Below are 7,980 nucleotides of genomic sequence, written 5' to 3'. Positions count from 1 at the left end.
GAGACAGGTCAAAGGAGGGGGTCGCCCCTGGTGAAGCAGCAAGAGTGCAGAGAAAGGGCAGCTAGGTGGGTGAAGCTGCTATTGGGCCTCGTAGACTGGCTGGCGACTTGCAATGAAGGTTTGCAGAGGGCGTAGCAAAGACGGGCTGCAGAGGATGGTGGGGCCTCCCGTGTGAAGAGACTGGAGCGCAGCTAGTAAGGGCTGGCATGACTGAAGCGCAAGGGAGCTGGAGCTGCAAGGGTTCGTGTGGCTGGCGCAGCTGCAAGATTAAGCAAAGGGAAGCGCTGGGGCGCTCAGTGTGGCTGTGGAGGGCCGACGCAAGGAGCGTGTGAGAGGACAGCCGTTTGGGCTGGTGAGCGTGGAGGGCATGCATAAGAAGAGTTGCAGGGCAGCTGGATGCGCAGAAGTAGAGAGGACGGGCTTGGTGAAGCCGCAGCTGGATGAGGGGCTGAGAAACGGCGACTGCAGGGAAGCTGCCGTGTGAAGGGTTCGGACAGGCAGGCTGGTGTGGGCCGCCTTGGAGACAGGGCTGTGGACAGAGTGGGTGCCGAGTAAAGGTAGAGATAGAGACAGGTGTTGCTGCTTGGTGGTGAGCCAGTAGAGCAGGGCAGATAAGCTGCTTGAGTTTGTGCAAGGCTGACAGAGGATCAGCACAGAGAGTGAGAGAGAGATGATGGTGTAGCTGCTGCTGACGACACATGCAGAAGTGATGGGCTGTAGAGGACTCGAGGGTTAGCTGGTGTGGGCGCCTTCTGGAGTGAGAGTGGCCGGGTTCATTCTGATGTGATTGGTACAGCAGGCAGGCGAGAGGAGTTATCAGGGATGTGGTGTATCCTCGGCTGACAGGCCTGAGTGTTTTTGTTTGTGGGTTGTGTGAGTAAGGCTTCTGTGTCGAGAGAAGCTTGCATACAGTGTTGACTGGAATATAAATGCTGGGTATTTATCTTGGTCTATGGTGCCCCTGTTTGGTGCTTTCTGTCTGGCGTGGGTTGGGTGGTGAAGTGTGAAAGTGTTCCAGCCGGTGGCTGGTGGTGCCCCCGTGTGTGTGTGTTATTCCAAGTTTGCGAGGTGGAAGGGCTGTAGAGGCACGGTTTTCTTTCTTTTTTTCACCTCACATCCTTCTGGTGCCCCCACTGAGGATTGCTCAAGGATTGTTCCACTGAGGAGTTGCTCTGGCATTGTTTGACTGAGGATAGCTCTGGCGTTGTTCGTTGCCTGGAAGGGCGTGTGTTCCAGCTCAGGGATTGGTACAGGTTGTCATGATGTGGTCCTATCCGGAGTTTCATGGAAGGAAGGGTGAAGATGTGGTTGATTTCTTGGAGCAGATGGAGTTGGCATGCATTAGCAATCATGTCACACGGATGAAGAGCAGGTTCTGAAGCTGATAAGGATTTTCTTGAAGGGAGATGCCCGAAGTTGGCTTAAGGGTTTTGAAGCACAGGATGCTGGTGTTTTGACCTTGGACAGGTTGAAAGAAGGCCTTTTGGAGCGTTTTCAGCAAGTGGAGGATTCTAGTGTGCTTTGGCAGGAGTTGAGCATCTTGAAGCAGGTACATGGGCAACCACTGGATGATTTTGTGAAGGTATTTACATGTTTGTGGAGTAAGTGGTGTACGACATTGAAGCAGGAAGTTCCTCCTATGTTTCTGAAGAAGAGCTTGTTTATTGATGGTTTGCTACCCCATTTGAGGGTCAGGGTTGAGTTGAGGAATCCCAGGTCATTTGATGATGCTGTTAGGGTTGCTAGGGAAAAGGAAGGCAAGGTTTTGAAGCAGATGGAGATGGGTATTTATCCGTATGAAGGTGTTGTGTCTGGAAGGGATAAGTAGGTAAATTTGGTCGAGGTGGATAAGAGTCCTATGCAAAGTGTGATTAGACAGGAGCCTCAAAGGCCGATACAGGTGCAAAGGGGGATGTTTTATGTGCCTTCTGATTTTTTTCCAAAGTCTTTTAAGCAGGTGCAGGTGGATGAAAAGCAGGTGAAGGAGCAAAGTGCAGATAAGGAGTTGCCAGTGGATTCTTCTTTGGATTTGGACGTCATGGCTGTACATGACAGTGATTTGGAAGGTCCTATTGAAGATCATTCGGATCTGGATGACATGCATGCACATGGAAGGAAAGAGGATAATGCCTTGGGATTGGCTGATGATAAGAAGGAAGAGGAGCTGGATACAGGATGTTTTGAGGATGATTCTTTTCCAGATTCTACAAGGGAGGAGGATGGGGTAGAGACTTCTGATGAAGTGAAGATGGTTTCGGATGCGGATGTGGTAAGCGTGGAGGAAGATTCCATTATTATGGATTTTCTTGGACAGCTGGATGGTGATTTGGTACCTGCGACGATGGATGATGTGGATGTTGTTCCATTGGATGCATTAGGTGCTGGGGAGTCTGTGGACGATGATACCAGGGGGGTTGGCAACACTGAAGAAGGTATGCATGTTGATTTGGCTGATGAAGAGCGTTGTGTGGTGAGCATTGTGCCTAAGGATGATATTTGGGAAGTTGCTAGCCTGGATGAGCAGGAACCAGAGGTGGAGATGGATGCTGACATGGTTGAAAGTGTAGCTAAGGCTACCTTACGTGTTGTTGAAATGCTAAAGGCAAAGTCCCTGGATGACAAGGATTCTGAGCCAGTTGAGCTGAATGGTTGTGAAGAGATGCCTGAACCAGTGGAGCTGGAAGTGCTGGTGGATACTGCTGTTGGAGAGGATGTGGATTTTGGTGTGGAGAAGGGTCAAGATGCTGGAACCTGGCCTTCACTGGTGTTGATGGATGGGATGCTAAATGATGCAATGCCACAGGTTTTGAAGATGAGGAGGTTTGTTGTGGGTGAAGTGGACGTGGATGATTTTCTGATGCATGTGGTTGATGTTTGGTATGCAGTGATGCAGCCATGGTGTTTCACGGACGTTGGGAAATGGGATGGTGAGTTGCTGTTTCCTTTTGATCCTGGTGGATAACTACTGGACTATGCTGAATGCTGCTGAGCATGAATGCTCTAGCAGGATGGGGGGGTGGCAAAGTATGTCAGGCATTTTTCTGAAAGGTCTTTCGGGCTCGTGTACATACGAATGCATGGTGTGAATGAAGAGCTTTGCTCGGGAATGCGTTGCCAAGTGTTCAGTGTGGTTGGATTTGTTTTGAGGCTCGTGCAGGCCTGTCCTGAATGTAGTTGGCTGGAGGTGGTTTCAGTTGCTTGGTCGCCTTGAAATGTGTATGCGTTCCCTTAAGTGGAGTGGGTACTAGAGAAGGTCGCATTTGAGTATATGGGAAGCATGGGAGTAATAATGGATGATGGCCAATGTAGCTTGGACATGGTATGGAAAGTATATGGAGGCCATCTTATAGGCCCAAAAAAATAATAATAATAAATGATGATATAAAAAAAATGTGGCCATGAAATTGAAAGCCACTTGGGAGTTTACATTGCTGCCAACGCATATTCCAGAAGACAGTCGAAGGTGGCGGGTCGGCAGCGTGCAGATAAAGTGGAGGATCGACCGCTTTGTTATGGGGGCTCTCTTGGGCGTAAACTGTAGGCCACAAAGGATGCGCAGCAAAAAGGGTGGCTGCAGGTGACTATGGGGTGATGCGCAGCTGAGGAGCGCTGTGGGGCAGCGAGACGACTGGCGAAGGCTGACAGGCTTGGGTTTGTTGGTGTGTGGCTGGTGTAGAGGCCAACGGGGAACCTCCCGGGTGAAGAATTCGACTGTGGGTCGTCGTGAAGTGGCGGGCTTGCAGAGAGCAAGTGGGCGCAGCACGTGAGACAGGTCAAAGGAGGGGGTCGCCCCTGGTGAAGCAGCAAGAGTGCAGAGAAAGGGCAGCCAGGTGGGTGAAGCTGCTATTGGGCCTCGTAGACTGGCTGGCGACTTGCAATGAAGGTTTGCAGAGGGCGCAGCAAAGACGGGATGCAGAGGATGGTGGGGCCTCCCGTGTGAAGAGACTGGAGCGCAGCTAGTAAGGGCTGGCATGACTGAAGCGCAAGGGAGCTGGAGCTGCAAGGGTTCGTGTGGCTGGCGCAGCTGCAAGATTAAGCAAAGGGAAGCGCTGGGGCGCTCAGTGTGGCTGTGGAGGGCCGACGCAAGGAGCGTGTGAGAGGACAGCCGTTTGGGCTGGTGAGCGTGGAGGGCACGCGTAAGAAGAGTTGCAGGGCAGCTGGATGCGCAGAAGCAGAGAGGACGGGCTTGGTGAAGCCGCAGCTGGATGAGGGGCTGAGAAACGGCGACTGCAGGGAAGCTGCCGTGAAGAGTTTGGACAGGCAGGCTGGTGTGGGCCGCCTTGGAGACAGGGCTGTGGACAGAGTGGGTGCCGAGTAAAGGCAGAGACAGAGACAGGTGTTGCTGCTTGGTGGTGAGCTAGTAGGCAGGGCAGATAAGCTGCTTGAGTTTTAGGGATAAAAGTCCTCCTTTTGTTCCGTGAACATTTTACGTTAGTGGTTTGTGTCCGGATAATGTTCTTGGGTGATACCTTTCTTTTTCCCCCTTGGAGAAATAACTAAGGTGGCTTGGCCTGCTGTTGCTTGTGTGACAAAATAATTTGAATATAGCATTAGTATTGCAAAGTTACGTATGCACTCTCTCTAGAAATAGATCTGGTTAGCGGCTTCTCCTAGAATTTGATAAATTAACAAATTATCCTACATTTGGAAATAGACTATCTAACATCTATTCTTCTAACGGTCCAAGATATTTAAAAGGATTCCGCAATTTTCTAAGGTCCTGGCCTAGGTCCAAGCATTGAATTAAGGCAAAAAGGGGATATAAACCCAAATCTTCCAACGACGGAAAGTCATCGGTCTTCCACTCCATTTGTTCAAAAGTTCTATAAATATTTCAAAATCATGTGCCTTACCCCAAAGAAAATAAACCCAAATCTTCTGGCTAGGCTAATCATGTGCCTTACCCCAAATCTTCCAATAAACTAGCCATTGTGATCAGTAAAGCAAAGAAATAGTAAGAGCCACCTAGTGGCAATGGTAGGCATCTTAGCACAAAGATTAGTTAGTATGCACAAGGTCTAGAGAAGCTTCGTTTTTGCTCTCTTAAAGAGATCGAGAGCCGTTGGTGAAGCGTGTGGCTCCAAACGTCATCCACTCTGGTTTGGGGTGACCGGACGTATGAGGACAATTGTATGCCCAATCAATTTAAGGAGTTCATCATGGCACATCAAGTATGTATTCATCTCTTTTGGCAGAGAGAGAGAGAGAGAGAGAGAGAGAGAGAGAGAGAGAGAGAGAGAGAAAATAGCGTAGCATTTTTCCCCACCACCGACAATCCATCATGCCCAATTCAATGCCAAACTTAGAATCGAATTTTCATCTTGGCTTTGGATCCTAAAAGGAGGGATAAAAGTCCTCCTTTTGTTCCGTGAACATTTTACGTTAGTGGTTTGTGTCCGGATAATGTTCTTGGGTGATACCTTTCTTTTTCCCCCTTGGAGAAATAACTAAGGTGGCTTGGCCTGCTGTTGCTTGTGTGACAAAATAATTTGAATATAGCATTAGTATTGCAAAGTTACGTATGCACTCTCTCGTGTAGTCCCGTAGCTCAGTTGGTTAGAGCGTTGGTCTTATGAGCCGAAGGTCGCGGGTTCGAGCCCCGCCGGGACTACTGTTTTGTGTGCGCTCCCGCCCGGTAACAGCGGCGACTAAATAGTGCGCGCCTTGATTAACAACATCAGTGTGCCTAATTCTTGTGAATTGAGTGGGAAATGCCTTGATTTTATTGAGAAGCATGCAACAAGAAGTCGTATACATACACAAGATTCTTTTTTTAATTGTGTTTGTGACCTACCTTAAAAAAACTGTTTGAACTGGGTTTGAAATGTGCCTATATACTACTAATAATGCCACACAAAATATTATCTTGATAATTATTTTCAAGTACCTTGGGAGCGTTTTGCTGCTAGAAGGATTTCGTTCACAATCTAATAGTTTAATAGAAACAAAAACCATCTGAAGATGATTCTACGGGCAAAGACTCTCTTACATCATCTGAGTTGGAAAGATGTGTGTTCAAATCTATAGAAGCAGGAGATCTACCTCGCTCAAATTCCGGCATTCGCATTCCCACCCCAATTATTTTCCTAGCCATAGCTTATCAGCTTTGACAATGAAGACATTATTTTGTAGATCTCTAATCCATTTCTTCTATATCCATTCGTAGATATAATCTTTATATGAATCAAGAAAAATTTGAACGTATCTAGGAGAACGTCCATGCTATTTATTGATTTTTTTTTTTTTTTTTGCGAGCTTAGCACGAGAGCTCTTTAGACAATCTAACGAGCTTTTAAGAAAGGCCTCATGTTTTTCCTCCAAATATTTTACCAGAATACCTCCATTTAATAAACATTATTTGATACCACGGCACCCTTGAAGCAAATATATTTTTGCATATTGAAAAAACTTGGCAATGGCAAGTGGACATATTGACATAATCAAAAACATAATAACTAGGATTATGGCATCCCAAAAATTATTCAACTGTTTAGAACCCTCGAAGGAAATATATTTTTGCATATTGAGAAAGAACTTGGCAATGGCAAGTGGACAGATCTACATAATCAAAAACATAATAACAAGGCTTATGTTATCCAAAATGTTATTCAACTACTATGAGTGTCGCAACATATCAACTCTACATTGTCCAAAAAGCTATATAATCATAAGTGTTAAAAAATTATCAAAGCATAAGCGTAAGTGTCATAAGCGTAGATCTTCTCTTTTCCAACAAAAGTAATATCACACGGATAGGTCCGTGGGACGAGAGAGAGATTCCCTCACATTATGGTTTGGTATCTTTGGCTAGTGCATAAACATATTTTCATTCTGATGAAGCCCCAAAACTCGCATGAATATGTAGTAGTGTTTGCATGCCACATAAGACTTTTTTCCTTGTACACGTTTCTAAAAATCTGCACATGTACACCAAGGTTGAGACTGTATATGCACTTCATAAGACTTCTTATTTGGTCGATCTCCTTCTATCTCAAATATATCATGCTCATATTGACTAACAACCTTTTCAATCAGTACTGCGCGATCCATTGTTAATGCAGAATCTATTCTCTTTTCTACTTCTCTTGAAATGCATGTTCGCCATTTCATATGTGAACTCTGCTTCTCCCAACTGAGTCCATGCCCATCCTATTGAATTCACTCATAGGAGTCTTTGATGCAGCACCACCAATGCCTTCCCCTGTTCCTTCACCTACGATGTTTGATGTTTCCATCTCGGGATGCAGTGACATTTCAGTAGCTACACCATCTGTAGTGGGACCAACCTAAAACCAGCACGGACCAATGTATTTGCCTCTTCTTGAGTCAATTGTGTTCCCTCCTCGATGGGACAAATAGAAGGCAAAACTGGTATGGGTGAGATATTGCTATCTGGGTGCCAAGAGTGCATTATATCATCTAGGGAAAAAACCACATGAATTGTGGCCTCTTGCTCCCTAGTCTCCCGGATAAGTTCTCTCTGAAAAGAAACATGGACATGGCACACCTATATAACAATTGTGGATGATTTTATTGCATTTTGTTCTCCTTGTTCCTTCAATGATCCACTCTAGGCATTTCACCCTACTATCTAAAGGGGTCCTCCTGATTGCCCACTGTGTTCGATGGATGGACTGCTCCATAACACACCTTCCATCCACCATACAACAGAGTTGTGTTGTTGGTGTGTCATGTTCAAGTGTTGTCTCTTACTCCGTGAAAAAGATTGTCCTCGCCCCCTTGGTTGTCAATTTTTTATTTTCATAATTGTACTCGAGACAATGGGAATTGTTATCCTCCACATTAACCACATGAGATGGCCTTCTTTTGTGATGCACAATTTCCCTATCACCTTCTAATACCTGAGTGTCTTGATACATTGGAGTTCCACCAAGTGCTCCTTCCACAAGGCGAGCCACTTTAGTTGCTGCACGAGGAACGTTCCTATTAGAAATCCTGGCCATCAATGTCTCTAGATTA

At 46.4% G+C, this 7,980-nt stretch overlaps 1 non-coding gene across 1 annotated transcript; it reads left to right on the top strand.

Moving 5' to 3' along the window:
- The first annotated feature begins 5,537 nt into the window (after positions 1–5,537).
- TRNAI-UAU (transfer RNA isoleucine (anticodon UAU)) lies at positions 5,538–5,611 on the top strand. The gene has a single exon. It is a non-coding gene; the product is annotated as a tRNA-Ile (tRNA).
- Positions 5,612–7,980: the final 2,369 nt, after the last annotated feature.

This window comes from Cibotium barometz, chromosome 19, assembly GCF_041138505.1.
Source record: "Cibotium barometz isolate CiBa-2024 chromosome 19, ASM4113850v1, whole genome shotgun sequence".
Taxonomy (NCBI): Eukaryota; Viridiplantae; Streptophyta; class Polypodiopsida; order Cyatheales; family Cibotiaceae; genus Cibotium; species Cibotium barometz.
Note: the sequence above shows the minus strand (reverse complement) of the source record. Positions and strands in the feature narration are given on the sequence as shown.